We start from the raw sequence: 19,317 nt of genomic DNA, 5'->3' as shown, positions 1-19,317 counted from the left end.
CATAATAGCTATTGAAAACCGTATTGTAATTAATGCTGACAGCCGGATGACCACACAGTCATTTTGGTGGCATTATTTAGCTCCAGGTGGTAAATCTAAGAGCAGAGGGGCTTTTTTGTTGTTGTTGTTTGTTTGATTGATTGATTGATTGATTGATTTGACAGAGAAAGAGAGATCACAAGTAGGCAGAGAGGCAGGCAAAGAGAGAAGAAGGGAAACAGGCTCCCTGCTGAGCAGAGTGGCCCCAGGCAGGGCTCCATCCCAGGACCCTGAGATCAGGACCTGGGCGGAAGGCAGAGGCTTAATCCACTGAGCACCCGGGCACCCCCAGGAGGAGAGGTTTTATGTTTCTCTATTACTCTTGCTACTGCAATTCAGTCAAGCTTTCAGTACAACCTATAAATGCTACCAAGTGTCTTTATTTAGAAACAGATCAAAATGAATAGTACCATGACTTTACTATATTGGCAAATAAGAAACAATCTTATATACATTGTAATGATGAGCCAATGATGAGCCAATGAGCCAATGACTGTGTACCTATTAGCATTCTGAAAGCTCTCTTTGCCATCTGCTGGTGTCTTACTGACAAATTCTACCAACACATAAGTAACCGGTAGGAAAAAAAAATGCAAAAAAGAAAAATTATCAGTGTTTGAGAATTCTAATAACCTTTCATTTAACTTAAAGAAGAAACCAACTAGTCTAAATTATCTCAAAGAGTGTGAAAAACTCAAAATTTTATAATATGTTATGGTTTTATGGTTTCAAGGGATACATAATTAATAAAATTAACTTTGCTTAGCCAATTTCATATATTACATACACTGACAAGAGCTGTGACCAAGACAGAAATTCGTTAATTTCTGGATAGGACTGCCATCCTGTCTCTTAAAGGCCAACCTTGAATTTCTTTTCCAGCTGATATTCTTACTCTGTCACATATTTTTCCCACAATTTTTAAAATTTAAGGAAAATTGATGCATCCACATCATCTGCTGCTTTGCTTCTGAAAAACTTCTCTCTTCCGAAATGTTGATTATGGCCAAATAATCATAATGAGACTGTTCGTATCATTTTCAAAGAACTTCTTTCTATCAGCATTTTTAACTTTTTATAGATTTACAAGAAATTACAAAGATAGTACAAAGAAGTATCTTACATACTCCTCACTCAGTTTCCCCCCAACAGTTACATCTTATATAACTATAATACAATATCAAAACCAGGAAACTGCCATTGGTGCAATACATGGATAGTTCATATTTTATCACCAGTAGATTCCTGCCATCACTGTAAAAGACACAGAACTATTCCACAACCACCAAGATCTACAGTTGTCCACGTTTTATCAGTTTGAGGAATAAAAACTTTACTCCCTTCTGGTACCTTTGCCCTCTCCCATTTATAATATAATCATCTTAAATAGTTTACCCACAGACATTGTGAGTCATATCCCACAATGTTATACTTTGTGCTTCAAATGTCAAACATAATTTAGGAAATTTCAGAGGAGAGGGAAAGTCAATTGTAGTTACCCTATTATTTTGTCAAACTGCCCAATTTGAGAAATTGTCAGCCATTATTTATGACTGTTTTTTTTCATTCCCGCCTCCCTTCTCCCATTTTTCTGGGACCGCAGGGACACAGTAGCCAGGACTCCAATGAGTGATCTGAGCAGGGTGGTTTCCTTAGAAGAGGATGTGGGTAGGCAGGTACCGTTACACAAAAACAATTGTGTGTGTGTGTTGCCCCACCTAATGTGACCAAACTTTCACAAACAGGAGACAACCCAAAGTTACATTTAGCTACTACATCCTGTATGTAGTGCCTCTTATCAGTATTAGAGTCCATTATCTTCTTTCCTAATCCTGTCCAGGTATTATTTCTCACCACTCAGCAATTTGCAGGCTGAATTATATACTCCTTTAAAATACCTGAGTACTCAAAACAAAAACTCAACAATCTTGATTTAGAAAAGGAAAAAAACAAAGAATCCTCAAGGACATCCGTACCCATTGTCCTTCAAATAATCTAGGATGACTTCATTGGCAGATCAAGTCACAGATAACAACTTGTCTTAAATAATGCTAATACCAGACATTCTGTTTCTAGAGCTTATGGAATTGCCTTGTGTTTGTCAGATGGCTGCCATATCAAGTTTTACTAATGCATTTATCATATTCCATTAAATAAAAAGAATGTTGATAAATCCAGGTAAAATTCACACAAAATAACTTTCTTTTTAAAAAAATTACTTTTAGAGAGAAAGAGAGAACAAGCAGGAAGAAAGGCAGAGGAAAGGGAGAGAATCTCAAGCAGACTCCCTCCTAAGTGTGGTGCCCAAAGCAGACTCGATCTCAACCACTGAGATCATGAACTGAGCCAAAACCAAGGTCATGACTGAGCCACCCAGGTGCCCCACAAAGTAACCTTCTTTTCACTTAAGAATTAGTTACTTGAAATACAACTATCAGAAAAAGAAAGAAACTCAAAGCCCTTAATATTTCCTAAATTGCTTAAATCAAAAAGAATGAAAGCTCTTGACTTCAGCCAAGTAGCTGTCTTGAAGTCTCTACTACTTTTATAAAAGATCTGTTAGTACCTTAAGTGACCCAAACAATGGGTTAAAGAGAGTTTAAGTGCCACTTAATTTATAGCTTTGCAATGTTTTGGCCATTAGCCATTGAAACACAAACCTCCAGTTCTCACACAGGAAGAATTGTGTCATGAATATTGTTGATAATTGATTGATAAATGAGAATGCTGGATTGCCTCGGGAAATTTTCTGCCTCAATTAATGCTTAAATTTCTGGGATAATTCTAACACCTCCACAGAAGCAGAAAGTTCTTTTCTTTTTTCTCATCCACCTGAAAATAAACCACTTCATTTTACAGAGAGTGGGACAGTCACATGTCTCCCCTATACCATCTTGAGAAATGAAGTTTCAATAATTTCTTATTTGAGGAAAGACAGTAAGAATCAAGGATGGTGGTAAACATTAACTTCTACAAGTAAAGGCGTCCACTTTATTCTCTGGCTGTTCATCCCACTTTGTGTTCTTTCTCCCCTCACCTTCCAGCCAAAGTCGCACAGAGGTTACATCCCTACTTTTCCCTTCTTGTGTCTGTAAATAAGGAAATCATGCTAATTGCCTTGACGTGGTCTCAGGGCTCTGTTTAATCTGTGAATATCTGAGTAAGAGGACTTTAAGGACTGCTTATCACATTTCTGCCATGACTATTATAACACGAGAAAACTTAGGATGTATATCAAAATTCAGTGGGCTTTGGGGTTTGTGTTGTGCTTTGTTTTGTTGGGGGGAGTTGCTTTCTCCTAAAATGCATCATAAAAAAAAAATCCATCATATTCTTCATCCCCAGAATCACTGGAGTATTATGAAAGGCCAGAAAAAATACTGACAAGCTCTTAAGCTGCTGGAAACCAGGATCCCTTCCTATTTTGAATCTCCATTTAAGACCCAAAACAGCAAAACTCCTTTCCTTGAACCCATCCAACTGTGTGTTGACATGTCTACAAACATTTCAAATGTTCTTTTTTTTCTTTTTTTACTTCTAATTCCCTTCCATGAAACTGTTCCTCAGAAATAACCTGAGGCAGAAAAGCTTACAAACAAAGATGGGGCCCATGGCGTTATTTAGGATGGTGAAGGAGTTCACCTACCTTTGTGGGTGCTGAGTGTCTGCCGGTAGAGGGAAGGTCAAATGGCGGAGCTTCCACTTCAATGGAATTCTTGAGCCAACTGTAAAAATTATATTTAGAAAGACTTCAAAATAATACAGAGGGAGAGAACTTCTGATATTATATTAAGCTAAAAAAAATCTATGGCACCTTGAAGCCCCCTTCAAAATTGTATATGTGTGTATGTACACCCAAACATATACACATTATTTAAAACTATGTCAAGAAATTGTTCCTGGGTCGGGGAGGGTGGGGGGGTGGTGCAGGGAACTGAAAGGAAATTTAGCAGAATGTTACATGGTAGTTCTCATTGGCACTGAGACCAAGATCTGGTTTTGATTTTTCTTTATACCCTTTTTCCCAATTATTCTGTAGTGAACTTGTTTTATTTTAATAAAAGAAACTTTATTTTTTTAAAAAGAAAACAACTAACATTTCATGGTGAGGGCCCTATTTGGAAACAATAATATATCTAACATCAGCAGATCTCATAGATTTCCCCCTCTGCCTTTTCATTTTCTCGATTAAATGAAGTCTCTTGGTTTCTGTAGTTAGGTTGAATAACTAAAGATGATCTCCAAAAAGATGCTGCTTTGTGATTGTTGTTATTTATCAAAGCATGTAATATCTCTTAGAAAGGAATTCTAAAACAATAAAGTTTTTTTTTAATCTGAAAAAAGCTTTTAAAAAAATCTTCATTTTTGCTGACTCTCTTGTGGTAGCAGGTGAGGTTTCTGTAGATTTTGCAGGCCTTTCTTTTCTCCTTTCAGATGTTAGAGGCAGTTAATTTGCTAACGACAGTTGCAGGTGGTTTTCAAGGAGAAGGGAGGGGAGGACAAAGGAATAAAGCTACCTAAAACCAGCTTACGGCATCTTTAAAAACATAAATCCATGCCTTTGGAGCTCTTACTCTGACAGAGCTCACCTCTCAGAGGCACACTTTCAGCTTTTACTTGTGTTCCAGCCAGAAAAGCTCCCCAAGCAATTACGGAGAGAGAAAAGATTTGTGCTGCAGCCACAATCTAATATGATAGTGTAGGCAGCCCACCTGTGTTGTTAGGAGGGTGAGAACCCTGTGGAAGGTAGACAAAGCGAAGTGCTGAATGGGACTGCAGAGTCATGGAAAATATTCATCATCGTTCACAGAGAAAGAAAGTGATGTTGACAAACTTGGACTAAAAAAGTCTGAGGAGGGCGTCTGGGTGGCTCAGTGGGTTAAGCCGCTGCCTTCGGCTCAGATCATGATCTCAGGGTCCTGGGATCGAGTCCCGCATCGGGCTCTCTGCTTGACAGGGAGCCTGCTTCCCTCTCTCTCTCTCTCTCTCCCCCCGCCTGCCTGCCTCTCTGTCTGCTTGTGATCTCTCTCTGTCAAATAAATAATAAATAAAATCTTTAAAAAATAAATAAAAAATAAAAAAAATAAAAAAGTCTGAGGAGCTCTCACTTCACGATAAGTGTCAAAGCAACGAAACAAAGGGTAGTGCCTTTGGGGGATTCTTGTGAACATTTTGCACAGCCCTCTGGTGGAAATGGAGGGTTTTTTTGTTTTTTAAAGATTTTATTTATTGATTTGACAGAGATCACAAGTAGACAGGCAGGCAGAGAGAGAGAGGGGGGAGCAGGCTCCCTGCCGAGCAGAGAGCCCGATGCGGGACTCGATCCCAGGACCCTGAGATCATGACCTGAGCCGAAGGCAGCGGCTTAACCCACTGAGCCACCCAGGCGCCCCGGAAATGGAGGTTTATCACCTTAACCCGCTGCATCTGCCTTTCCTTTGCTTCCCCTTTCCTTTCCCTTCTTTTCCAGAGAGAACTCAAAGGTACCCAGTCATTTCTCACCTATTCTCACAAGAGCTCTAGGGGAAGCATTAGGAAGGGTGAACAGAGGCAAGCTAACAGATTCTTTCTTTGTTCATGTATGTTCTTCTGAAACCAGACAGCACACAGCATGAATGAGAGCCCAGACAAATGACTGGGCTCCTTCATTCATACGGTCACACTGCATGGACCAGAATATTGTAGCTGGCATTTCCCAGCCACGGTCTTGGAGGACACATACTTCAGGAGCATTGTGAAGCCTTCATCTAAGGAATGAAAGAAAACATCCATCTGCTTTGTTGTCTGCTCCATTTTAAAACCCACACACATCGGACTCTTGATTTCAGCTCAGGTCATGATCTCAGGATCCTGCATCAGGCTCTGAGCTCAGCGGGGAGTCAGCTTCCCTCTCTCTCTCTCTCTCTTTCTGTCCATCCCTTCCCCCACCCCTCTCTCTAAAATAAATAAATCTTTTAAAAATAAAATAAAACCCACCTCCATCAGTTAATACCTTTATACCTGTTTGTAGAGCTGTGGCATTCCAACTGAGTATGTGTTACAGGAGGATGTCGACCAAGAGATGCTAAGCAAACCAAAGCTTATTTCCTTCCTTGTGCATCAGGGGTTTGCCATTAACCGTAATGGTAATTATACGCGTTAATTCAGAGCCTGCCTTCTGGGGTTGTATCTCCATCCACTCATACACAACCTCTGATTCTGTTTGGAAAACAATGGACTGTTTGAACCTGCGCGGTTTGTAATGATCGTTCCAAAGAGAACTCCTTTGGTTTTTAATTCCACAATGGGGAGGCCTTTAACTATCTTAGAAAATCATGCATGGCTTTGTTTTGCTTCCAAAAAAGACTTAACAGGATTATATTACTAAATAGGACACCCACACTTCTCTCCCCTCAAATTGGTTCTGAATCAAAATGGGGTTTTTTAAGGGGATTAAGAAACTTGTGTTTCTCAGATAAAGTTGTCCCTTAATTAAGGAGCTATTTCTGATGTTAACACCACACCTCCAGAAGCATTTGGGCGTTTCAGAATAGGGCAGAATCTTGATAGTGTCCCCACTTGCTCGCTTGTGTTTTCCTATATAACTCGAAATGGTAAATCCTCCTCAAAACCTTTTATTTTTGGATTTCCCCATATGTTAGTTTCTCTCTTTGCACACAAGCTAACGAAGAGGCCCGGGCAAATAGGTGAAGCATTAACGAAATGGGCAGATGGATCAATGCTGCTTCCTGGCACTTCTTCTGAAGGGGCCAGAAGCAAATGTGGGTCCTCTGAACTGCACGTCCATCCAACCTTGGGTGTCCGCTGAACGCCCAAGGCTGCCGGGTTCCCCTGCGTGCTCTGTTTCACAACCACAGTGTTTTTGGATCACTCCCATGTCACACTGCCTATCAGGGAAAGGACCCCCAAATACTTATGATGTGCTGAAGGTTATGATGAAAGCAAACTCTGAGTTTTGAGAATAGAACTCTAAGTGAAAGCATAATTCATCAATTCGCTCACTCTCCCTCCACCAAGCATGCTTCTATCCCATACCACATGCCTTCAGCTCATCCTAAAAGGCAATTAGCACATACTCCTATTTCTAATTGCTAACAAGCTACTGGAAAGTTTACTCCTCTTCCCTTTTCAACCACAGCCTCCTCCAACTTGACATATCTTTCCAATTACAGCATAAACCTCAATTATCTAAGTTATGCGTCCACAGGCTTCCAACCTCATTCATCTTGGATTTACTCCGTCCTCATCCTTATCATTCCTTGCTCCTGATCTTTTCGCTCGCCTGGTCGGTATCAGCTTTTATAGGTTTAGGTACCTAGTACATGACCTGGAAAAGGTGATGGGGAGTCCATCAGTTGCAGCTGTGCAAGCTCGAGCTCCGCTGATAAAGCCGTGTACCGCTAGGGAAAGAAGCAGACGGCAGAGAAACGGGAGCATCGCCTTGACTCAAAATTAACCCTGATTGTACTTGGTGGCAGTTTGGGTTCTGCCCCATAAAGAGTTCTCCCAATGGCCAATGTCCAATTTTGCAAGAAACCCTGTTGTGTGAGTGTTAAAGATCATGAAGAGTCTGAAATGCTAATAATGGGTTTTTTGTAAGTATTCACTATATCCTCCCCCTGCTCTGTCAACCCACCCCGCACCCATCCATCTGAGCACATCTAAAGGATAACTCCACAAGGAAAAGATTATCGATAGGACTACTTCATGATCTTACAAATTTGGCTTTTAGACTAGTGGATTGATTGAGAGATAATTGGTTCTGTTTGGACAGAATTGCTTCTATCTTGGTGTGTCTGCTTCAGCTTATCGTTCTGCAAGCTGCAAACAGTGGTAACATAAGCACTTGAACTCAAACTTGTTATCATCACCTCCTTTGCCTTCCCATTTTCTCTGCTGGAAACCCCTATGATTTCAACTACAGTGGATAAAGGAGTGATTAGAGGGGCAGTTTTGTGACTTGAGGAGCCCTTGCCAGTAATCAGCTGGGCCACTCACCTGCCCCGTGACAGCCAGTTTGGTTCCCTTTAACAGACCTGCTTAAAACCAGAGCCTGCTCATTACTTGGAGGAAGTAATCAGCTCTTAACAATAGAGCCAAATAGAGTGGTCAGATGTTAGTTATGCTTGAACAAAAAAATAAATAGCATGGTCAAATGTTTCTCTAAGGAGAGCCCTGGGGAGGTGACTAGGTACAGGGGAGAACCAGGAGCCCCAAGTAACACTTCCCAGGGGGAAGCCTGGGGCTGTCGGGAGACAGAGGCCCTACCCCGTGCGAATCAGAGACTAGTGCATGAGCCCCACGCCCTACACTTTGGGGTCCACAAAGTCCAAAGTACACTTTGGGGTCCAAAGGAGTCCAGCCTCCTGAAGACTACAAGAGGCTTCGGATCCCACCCCTGCTGCAGTCCACCCTGTCACCCACCCTGCCCCCACAGAACAGTCAAGAGATGAAGATGGGGGTGTGTTTCTCCAGAGGGGCTGGGGGCGGGGGCAATAATCGAAGTGAGAGTCCCCATTTAGTAAACATTCCTTCTGGGTTTGCAAGCTCAGCCTTGAGGACAGCAGAATGAAAACCAAAACTTCTAGCCAGTAACCCACAGTTCTGCCCACCTCCCCACACACACACACCCAGGCCCAGTGTGAACTTACCAAAAGGCCTCCAACCATCCCCACAGACTATCCCCAGACTCATAACCGCAGTGAGATAATTTACGTCTTATTCCTGACCACACTCAACACATCTGTGGAGACGACTTGAACCACTCCTCAGGGGCCTGGTTCATCAAAGTCTCACCTGGGTAGCTATTTCTCTTTTCTGTTTCCCTTTTCATTTTTGTTCCAATAGACAAATTGGGCATAAACATTTCATGAACAGGCCAATTCACCCAGCTCCTTTTTAACTTGATTTTCATAATTCATAGAGATATGATCTGACTCACTTTTACAATTAAAAAAAAAAAATCACCGGAGTCATTATGTGAAGCATGAGGCTGTAGCATTTATCATCCCAGTTATCTGGCTTTTACCGTATTTCAGTGCCTTAAACAACTCCAGGTAGGCTTTTGTACTTACTTTTGTATTGCCTTCTTACACCCCAGGGGCTGAGATCACCAGATTTAGAGCACAGGCCTTGCCGGGTGTGGCCCCTCCCACGTCTCAGATTTCTGCGTTCTTCCGGAACTCTCCAGGGACTTCTTGTTAGCACTTTCTCAGCCTTACTCCATCAAAGCTACCCCGGCCCCGCCCTCAGGACTCAGCTCTAGTTCACCTGATTGGGCCTAATCTGGGTAGGAAGACTGCCCTGGATTCCCACACCGCTTGCTTCTGATATCTGTATTAACAAAGCATGGCAGGCTGTGGGAAGAAGGAGGGAAAAAAAAGAAATCGAGTAGCGTCAAATTCTTCAGTTCAGAAAACACTGAACACCTTTAAGCCAAACCCAAGTTTGGGGCTAGGAACACCAACAGGATAAGAAATCATTTCTGCTCTGAGGAGCTCACAGCCTAGCATGGAACCCAACACTTTCCATTTTAACAGTGTTTGCTCGATTCTCAATTTTTTTTTAACTCTTATTTTTAATTTTTTTATGTTACTTATTTATTTGACAAAGAGAGAGAGATCACAAATAGGCAGAGGGGCAGGCAGAGATAGAGGGGGAAGCAGGCTCCCTGCTGAGCAGAAAGCCCGATGCGATGCGGGGCTTGATGTGGGGCTTGATCCCAGGATCCTGAGACCATGCCCTGAGCCAAAGGCAGAGGCTTAAGCCACTAGCCACCCCGGCGCCCCATACTGTAATTTTCTAATTTTATTTGGGTTGAGACTTGGATTTGAGTCTACTTATATGTCGTTTTCCTGCATAGCAATTACCATCATTTGTAAATGTGTATTTCAGTGGGCCCCTTGAGGTGAGATGCTTTGTCTGCTTTCCCATTCTTTTATACCCAGTGGCTAACATATAATAAGGGCTTAAAAGAGATCTGTTGAGCAATTAACTAAAGCAGATGGACTTTGTAAGTTTCCTGTATCCCATTCTCTTTGGTAAGTAGATTCAACCAGACAGGGCACCTCGAAGACAGGGATCTCACTTCTGTACTAAAAGAAACCTGGTTCCTCTCTCCTCTCTTTCTTCCATGTGGTGATAAGCAGAAAGGGAAGCCTGAGAAGGCTGCATCTGAGTTACTGCTGAGCTGCCAGGGTGAGCCCCTCTCCGAGTCCTGTCAGGGGTGCTCTTGAGATTTTTTCTTCTCCAAGGAAAGCTCATCCAAGTCCTTTTATTTTTTTTTAAAGATTTTATTTATTTATTTGACAGAGAGAGATCACAAGTAGACAGAGAGGCAGGCAGAGAGAGAGAGAGAGAGAGAGAAGCAGGCTCCCTGCTGAGCAGAGAGCCCGATTCAGGCCTCGATCCCAGGATCCTGAGATCATGACCTGAGCCGAAGTCAGCGGCTTAACCCACTGAGCCACCCAGGCGCCCTCCAAGTCCTTTTATATCCTTTTGTTTCATCACCATTTCTAAGCTTTGGATCACCTCACCGCGTACATTCTTATTGGACAGTAGGCAGCAAAACTCAAAGCCACATTAGTCCAGAGGCCCACCTCGAAGAGGTCCCATTGCCCTCTGCCCTTCCTGAATGTGCACTGGGGGAGAGGTCCTCCACTTAAGTGCCACAGGACCCTGGCAGTGGGGCAGAATCCTGGGTGCTGAATGACAAGCCATGGCTCGCCCACCCCACCATGCTTCTCACACAAAATGGGTGAGGACCACCCCGTATAATCCTCAAGCTGGTGAATTGATAGCTCTGACATAAAGACCTTGCGCTACAGTGTCAGATCCATACTCTCAGGTGGGAAGCACAAAGAAAGAGTAGTGTCTCTGCTACTCTCTCACAGAGGGAACAATGTCATTCAGCATTTCAAAGGAGACCTCCACCCTGGAGGTTCCTCTGCCCTGAGCACCATGTCAATGGCCCTCCGCATTGATGCTTTTGAAGGACATGATTCCTGGGCCTCTTTTACATGACCAAAGGACTTGAAGGGGACCCTTTCAGTGAGACAAACATAGCCCTTGCCTTCACATAAAACACGATTCTCACCTTCCAAAAACACACAACCAGTGCAGTAGAACAGACAAATATGTCAGTGATGACAACGCGTCGTTATAAGCGCAAAGTGAAGAGAGGGCCCATTTTCTTTGCCTCCATCAAAAGCAAATGAGAACATACTCTTCCAAAGACAGAAACCCACACACCAGTCTCTCTCCTTTCCTTCTCCCAGACTGACACATGGTTATGGCAAAAGAACTTGCAAAGTCATGAAATACTGAGACAAAAACCGTCTTCAGATAGGAAGACTTACATGGGTAGGTAAGTCATAAGCAGACAGATGCTAGATTTTGGCTTACTAATTAATGAGGCTTTTAACAACCTGTTTCTCCATTTTATTCCCACATATAAGCCACCGTGTCTCCTGCAATCCCTGGTGACAGTCAGCTCTCCCTTCCTGAGCTCAAGTCTTCTCTTAAATTTCATCTCAGAATGCCTTTTTCCCCTCCATTTCCTAACTCAGTGGTCCCAACTTCCCCTGGATTCTTCTAAATACCTATCCACCAACTTCTCACTGAGGGAACTTTTCTTCTGCAGGGACACATGACTTTAGTGTTGCCTCATTTCCTGCCATTTCTTGCTTCTTTGTCCCTGGCCAAGAAAGTCAGCATTGTCCTCTGACATGAGAACCAGCTCTGGGATCTCCATCAAACCACTGCATCCTCTCTTCCATTCTTCTCTGCACCTGCGTCCTGACATCACCTGACAAGTCCCCTGATGTCTCTCGTACACCCTTCCATCAGGCCTTCTCTTCAACGTTTGGCACTGATGTACATTTTCAGAGCCCAGCTTGGTCCTTATACCTGCAAGCACTTAGGGTAAGAGAATGATGATCATGTTTTCCATCATCTTCAGTCTTTGCCCCGTGGGTTCTTGGTGTGTGAACTTCCCAGGAAGGATGAAGGGAAAGGATGCAGCCTGTGCCCACTGGGTGCATCAGTGCTGTGCTGTTCCTGCTCATGGAGAAGGAATGTCCCAATGTGTGCACCATCCTGCGTGTTCAGGGGCTGTTATTAAATGCAGGAGCCATTTAATTCATCATCCAAACAGGGTCACTTTGGAGAATGGAAAAGGCACCATTAGTAATTACACTGGGATATATGGTCCCCCTGCTGAAATGGCATTTGGAATCTGGGATTATGTGTCCTGATGCCCCTTTCCTATTAGATCAGGCAGAGCAGGTTCTCACAAAGGAAGACACAATGGCTACTAAGGTGTGATACATCCAAGACACAAACACAAAAACTCGTTTCAGCTGCAATGGCATAGGAGTAAAATACTGGTGTACAGGAAGTGTACAGAGCTGAACAAAACTGCCTTTACCCCAGCCCTTGAAGTTTCCAGAGAAGCAGTCTGAAAAGTTTCAATGTTTCTTTCCAAAAAATAAACTGAAATAACCCCTTCATTTATTTTAGATTCCTTTCAGATAGCCTTGCAGATGGTTTGCTGAAATCACCACGCCAACAAAATCTGTTTGGCTCAAAAAATTAAAATAACCCTACCAAATTATCTGCATTTCTCTGTAATAAAAAACAGAATTTCTTACTTCTGTCTATGAAACTTATTCCCACTCTGCATTTTGTGAACTGAACTACATAAGTAATTTCTTAAAGGCCCACACATTTGTCCTTTATTACCCAGTTCTGGAACCCTGAAGTAGAGTATTATCGACACTCACTTTTTCCCTGTTTGCTTTTCCATGTATTCATGTACCTTCTCTTTACATGAGCCTCCTGTCAAAAATACCCAAAAGACATTAGAGACCAATACTAATAAATCCTAGAGGTGTTCTTTCTTCCTGTAATTACATGCATCCCAGCTGGTCTCCATGACATCAGCTCAGTAACAGACAGATAAAGCTCAAATTAAAACTATGTCCCTCCAGGCAAGACACCAATGACCCAGTGGGCCACTGGATTGAAGAACAAGGGCATGAGTCACTGTTCTCTCAGAGGTTTTAATTCAAAGTTGTTTTGAGAAGATTTTTTTTTTTTTAAAGATTTTAAAGTAATCGCACCCAACGTGAGGCTTGAACTCTCAACCCAGAGATTGAGTCGCACGCTCCACCAGCTGAGCCAGCCAGGCGGCCCTGTCTTGAAAAGATGTGACAGAAAACCTAGCAGTGGACTCTCAAAATGACTATTTCTCTTTCATTCATGAAATAATAATGTTTTGTTTAGTGTGAGACACAGAATTGCCTCCCCAGACCCAAGGGAGCCTGGTGTCTGTGCAAAGCCAATCTTGCCAACCTTCTGGGTCCCTCGCACCCAGCACACAGCCCTCTCCGGTGCCTCTGCGGAGCCACGCCCCCACGAAAAGGCGATGCAGAGAAACGCAGTGAGGTGACTCAGCTCCCATAATCCTAACTGCTGTTACTGCGATCTTGTTTTTACATTTTTTTAAAGCATCTGTTCCTGGGTGCTTACAGTATTACAAAGCAGCCTTAATGTTCCCAGTGGTATAATTGTCCAGATATGCTCTGGGAACTGTCAAGATTAGAGGCTCAGCCCGTAAAGGCGAACTCGGGAATTTGTCTAACGCAGGGCGCGTTGACTCCCCAGGGAGTGCTCTCTCCTCAAAGCTGGTGGGTAGAGTCTCCCCCTGGCGGCTGCCGAGGTATGTTCACGGGGGAGAGAAAATACATGCTGTGCTATGTTTGCTGTGACGCATCGTTGCCGCTACAACATTTCAAGAAAACCGGGGATTTACCCAAGTGAAAAACTGCCTTTCACGGTCCCCTGAACACGTGCCTCCCCGACACGTCCACTTCTTCCGCGGATTTCAGGACCACCATCTTCTCGCACTTAAAGCAGTTCTGGCAATTTCTATCTCGTTTTCTGTGGAAAATTCCCCACCAGTCCCATTTATTTGTCCTTTATAATATTCTCGTGTTTTCTGCTCTTCTTGTCTATGTCCCCAACCTATAACCTTACAAACGTCCCAAGTATCCGAAGAGAATTTGATAAAACTCCAAGCCCGTGAATCAAAGGCTCTCACTGACAGAGAGTTCTGATTCCTTGTCAGGACACCTCCAAACACGCACCCCGGGGACTGGCCACTTCTAGGGATCCCGAGCCACAGCCTGCACACCATTCCAAAGACCAGGAACCTGGTATAAGAGATTTCTCATCCTGTAATGTGCCTGAATTCCTATCCTCCTTCCTAATCCTTCTCTTCCCCCAAAAGGTCATGTGACCAGTTGGCATCATCAGACTTTGCCCGTTCAGGAGCTGGGGTTGAGTCTACCTTTGCAGAATTTTGGACACCAAATGACCCTTACTTCCCTTTGTCCATTTATAAAACCAAATTCCCATTTAGTTCTCTTTTCTAAGACTTGGGTCCCTGTCCTCTGTCTTCTTACCCTGTTGCTGATTACTGTCCAGGTGAGCTGCCTGGATCCTGAGTGGCTGCAGGAGGGAGAGACTACCTTTCTCTTGCCTGTCCTTTCTCTCAACCCCAGTGGCAAGGGCCCTGAGGACAGGCTTCTCTGACTTTTCAGTAAGTTCCTGTTCCCAATCCAGCAGGTTTGTCCTTCTGGGTCTGGGACCCCTGGCTGCCCGTGGAGCTTTACTTAAATTCTTCCAATTGTGTGAACTGCTCAGACCCCAGCTACCCTGTTGAGGCCAGTTGGTTCTAGGATGGTGTATGTAAGACCCCACAGCCTGCCTCCCTCCACTGGCTATCAAATCCAGCAAGTGAGTTCAGGAAGAGACTCAGCATCTCCCGAGCACCTCTGCACAAAAGCTCCATTCCCCTATCAGGCTCCACTCTAGGGTACCACCGTGCCTCTCTCGGGAACTTTGTCCTGCCATCCCATAGGAAACAGGAAGAGGGTGGGAACTTGTGCACCCCCGGTTTTTACTTCTGGGGCAACCTTTCCCAGCCCTGTCTATGACAATGAGGTACTCACACTTGAGCACCATAAAGCACTCCTGCTTGTTTTAAAATTCAAGTCCATCTCAGGATACTCATCTATAGAGAACAATACAAATGCACACATCTCAACATCGCCCTGGTACCTTGACACGCATTTAAGATGTTCAACAGTCATTTGCAGGAACTCTCAGTGTCTCTCGGTCTCTCTCACACACGACAGCCCACCCCACAACTCCTCTTGAGATCATACTGAGTTACCTCCTTCTCCATCTACCTGTCAGCTCCTGGCTACATTATTTCCATTTATCCTAGAGAAACAGATTCCTGTTTGCTCTGGGCCCAATATATATCAACACAGCTTCGGATGGAATCTTCCCTCTTCTTTATCACCCTCAGTCCAAACTGTTCCCTGGACTCAGCCCCTAAGCTTCTCTGCATCAGCTGCTCCCCTTCTCTGGGCCTCAGTGGCCAACCACAGTGAGCCTGCCATTCCAGACCCTCACCTCCCTACCTCCACGGACTGGCACGGAATTCATCCCTCTGTGTGTCTAGAGTCCTACTTCCAGCTTCCCCCTATTTTGTTTGACGTGATGGCACAGTCATTTTCCTAATTGTGTGTTATGACTTAACGTTCTTTGAGAAAGCAGAGTCCTCATCAGTTCGTGGGGAGGGTGTGATTGCTTCACGAGGCCCCCACACAGGGCTCCCCACCCCCTACCTTCTCACCACAGACATTACAGAATGAAGAGTGCCTGAAAAATCCTTCATCCTGGGAGCCATGAGGCCAGTCTGGTCATCTCTCCCTGCTTCCTGTGGTAGCTTGCCCCTCTGAGGAGATCAGACAGTTTGTACGCCATCGGCAGCTCACACCAGCCGCTGACACAGGCAGTAAAGACCCTGGGCGCCAACCAGTCGAGAGGCAAAGAGGAAGTGCTCCTCCTAGCAGCCTCCTCGCCCAACAATTATTCCCTTTTGTCCTTTTCAGATAAACAAATTTTCAGTGGAGAAAATATTTCCGTCTTAAATGTATTGGGACACTCTGACTTCAGCTGTGAAATCACAGAGGTTTCATGACCCTGAGTACAAGCATGTACCAAGTTACCCAGAGTCCATTACCCTGGATATCTGACTTGCCCTTTCTCTTTCTCGAGTCATATTCAGCAAGCAGCCACACCACTCATTTCACTGACACGTACCTATGCAGTGATTGCCTTCATACAAGAATAGGTTTGCTGACAAGTTTCTGCCCATGCACAGTATAATGAAATATTTTGTATTTCTTCAACATGCAAATTAGTGTATGTAGGAAAGAAAAAAATCAGGTGGTGTTCAAAACTACAGTTTGCCTCGTGTTTGCTCCTTGGATTGGCAGTGCACATAAATATAATGGCTTTTATATTGAGAAACCCAGATGCCCGAAGCAAAGAGTGGAAGAGCTCTGAAAATGATCTGGGGTCCTGGCTTCATCATGGCATGCTGCCCGCCCGTCATTAACAGGAGCCCCTCCACAGTCACTAACCTCGCTCCACATTACCAGCACGCTGGTCACATCTGCTAGTTCTCCAGCACTAGAAAAACCAGGTGGATTTCCAGGGACACAGTTTCTTGATTTCCTAATGGAGGAGAAAAGTTAATAAAGAAGGTTGGTTGATGATAGTAATTCAGCATTAACGTCCATCTCTCCCTGACTCTAAGAAGGGAACTCAACCACAGAGAGAGTTTTGAAGCTTTAAAGTGTTGAATAATTAGTAAACAGCTGTCATATGCAAATCTCAGCTGGCTTGGGCTTGATCCTCTGGCCTGGGCTCAGAAACAGGGAGGGCTGCCTTTCCTAGGCCCCAACCCCTGCCAACATGAATAAAGGCGGATAGGTACTGAGTGACCTTGAAAAGCTAATGTCTCCCTATTCTACTGTAAATTGGGGGGGGGGGGGGCAGCAGTGTGATGCCTGGTAAAAGAATAAACTGCTAATTAAAATGATAAAATTGCATTTGAACTCTGGAGACCATGAGAACTTTATAATTGACTCTTACAATGTGCTTTGGATACCCGTATGCAACTATTTATGGTTTGTAGGGAGGGGTGGGGAGTCCATTTCATTTTGTATTAACAATAAAAACACTCCAAAAAATACACATAATGGAAGTGATTACTTCTCTCCTCTAGTGAAAGACACTTAACCTTTGATCTGGAGCTAAATTACATTACCAGAGGCAGCTCATAAACAGCCAGGAATTTGTTTCTTTTGGTATTCTTTTGATGATACATTAGTATGATTAGTAAATTTTTCAGAGTTCTCCTAAAGATAGTTCCTCATACATTAAGATGAACTAAAAAACAAAAAACCTTGATTTGAGCAAATACGTAGAAAAATACGGGCTACCATTATGTCCCATTAGCAGGAATTTCTTCCTATCATTCCTTACATGAAATTCCTCCACCTTTTTTAAAAAATACTATGGTACAGTGGAATTATGGAATTATTTAGGCCAGGATTTATCATTAAATTACTAAAATAATAAATATAAATATAGGCCAACAATTTCAAAGAGTAAAAAAAAAAATGTTTACTTGCTTAAAGTCATACTCGTGTTAATTTAACCTTTCTGAGTAATTTTTGTTCATCTGACTCATGTTTTTTCAAATTAGTGTAGTAACTATGGGAATCATCTGGCCCAAATATTATAAGGAGTTTCCTTTTTCAGGAATGGTCTTTTATGTGGGTGCTTTTGAGGGTCCCTACTAAACCAGACCTTCAGGCATGCCTTGCATCTATACCAAGCTGTGTTTGGTGTGGCATGCCAGTGTGGCTCCATGTTCCCGATTTATACTTCCTTTTCCTTACATAATTAGAAGCCAGCCACTCTGCAAAAGATGAAATTACTTAACTCTACATCTGAAACTAAGGTATACTAGATATTGGCTAATTGAATTTAAATACATATATATATACATACATACATACATACATACATACATACCACTCTACATACTCCTGAACCATAAGTCTTGGTCTCAGTGAATCATGGTATGAGATGAAGAGCTTAATTCTGTTGGTGGTGGTACAAAAACTAATAAATTAAGGAACTTGGAGGGGGAAAAAAGTGAAAACTAAAACAGAACAAACATTATACGAAAATTCCCTTTAAAAGAAATACTTGAGGGGCGCCTGGGTGGCTCAGTGGGTTAAAGCCTCTGCCTTCAGCTCAGGTCATGATCCCAGGGTCCTGGGATCGAGCCCTGCATAGGGCTCTCTGCTCAGTGGGGAGCCTGCTTCCTCCTCTCTGCCTGCCTCTCTGCCTGCTTGTGATCTCTGTCTGTCAAATAGAAAAAAAAAAAAAAAATACTTGAAGATAAAAATGGGAAAACCAAAAGATTAATCATTTCCCTTCCTCGTTGCTTCTTGAAACTTCCTTCTGGTCTAATGAGCTCCTACCAGCTGGCGTATCCTCTGGAAACCCACTTACTTCATCTCATACCACACCTGCAGAGACCTTGCACCAAATAGGCCATTTCAGGCCACTCACAGCTTGGTGCTGCAGCTTCAAAGGTCCCAAGGCCATCTGGAATCCCCAAACATTTTTCCAAGAGCTAAACCGAGGCCAAGTAAATCTCTCCTTATTTGGCATTACCCATTCAAATCCTGACCTAGCCCTAGAGATACCACTAAGAATTCCAGAGTTGAGAAATTCTCAACAGTGTTTAGGAACTTCACAAAAAAAGCAGGCAGGGGTGAGGCTTGTCTGCATTTCTCAAACTGTATTCCAGAATTTTATGAGCTGTTGTAGAAAAAGATTTTTTATTTTTTTTTATTTTATTTTTTTATTTATTTTTTTTTTTTTTGAAAAAGATTTTTTAAAACAAAAAAATACGGGACGCCTGGGTGGCTCAGTTGGTTAAGCGGCTGCCTTCCGCTCAGGTCATGATCCCAGCGTCCTGGGATCGAGTCCCACATGGGGCTCCTTGCTCAGCGGGGAGCCTGCTTCTCCCTCTGCCTCCACCTACCACTCTGTCTGCCTGTGCTCATGCTCACTCCCTCTCTCTCTCTTTCTAACAAATAAATAAATAAAATCTTAAAAAAAAAATACATAGCTCTTCTACTGAGAAGATATACCTCACATGTTATAAACCTCTTAGGAAGTATCAGTGCTTATTACCATATCAAAGACTCCAAGAAACCCTACAGAAAAGGAACATCTTTGATTCTAATCGATCCAGGGGTACCTGGTGGGTCAGTCATTAAGTGTCTGCCTTCGGCTTGGGTCACGATCCCAGGGTCCCAGAATCCAGCCCTGCAT

At 43.3% G+C, this 19,317-nt stretch overlaps 1 protein-coding gene and 2 long non-coding RNA genes across 3 annotated transcripts in view; 1 reads left to right on the top strand and 2 right to left on the bottom strand.

Moving 5' to 3' along the window:
• Positions 1–9,239, bottom strand: part of LOC125081989 (uncharacterized) — a 110,417-nt gene extending 101,178 nt beyond the window's left edge. Inside the window, exons 1-2 of the long non-coding RNA XR_007121850.1 lie at positions 9,114–9,239; positions 3,686–3,764 (exon numbers count right to left, since the gene is read on the bottom strand). This is a non-coding gene — a long non-coding RNA (uncharacterized LOC125081989). The remainder of the gene's footprint in view (positions 1–3,685; positions 3,765–9,113) is intronic.
• Positions 1–19,317, top strand: part of DLGAP1 (DLG associated protein 1) — a 771,821-nt gene that overhangs the window by 613,476 nt on the left and 139,028 nt on the right.
• The window catches only part of LOC125081988 (uncharacterized), a 31,603-nt gene continuing 24,412 nt past the window's right edge, over positions 12,127–19,317 (bottom strand). Inside the window, exons 2-3 of the long non-coding RNA XR_007121849.1 lie at positions 16,539–16,632; positions 12,127–12,198 (exon numbers count right to left, since the gene is read on the bottom strand). This is a non-coding gene — a long non-coding RNA (uncharacterized LOC125081988). The remainder of the gene's footprint in view (positions 12,199–16,538; positions 16,633–19,317) is intronic.

This window comes from Lutra lutra, chromosome 12 (genome assembly GCF_902655055.1).
Source record: "Lutra lutra chromosome 12, mLutLut1.2, whole genome shotgun sequence".
In the NCBI taxonomy this organism is placed as follows: Eukaryota; Metazoa; Chordata; class Mammalia; order Carnivora; family Mustelidae; genus Lutra; species Lutra lutra.
The sequence above is the reverse complement of the archived record's forward strand: the minus strand, read 5'-3'. Positions and strand labels throughout refer to the sequence as shown.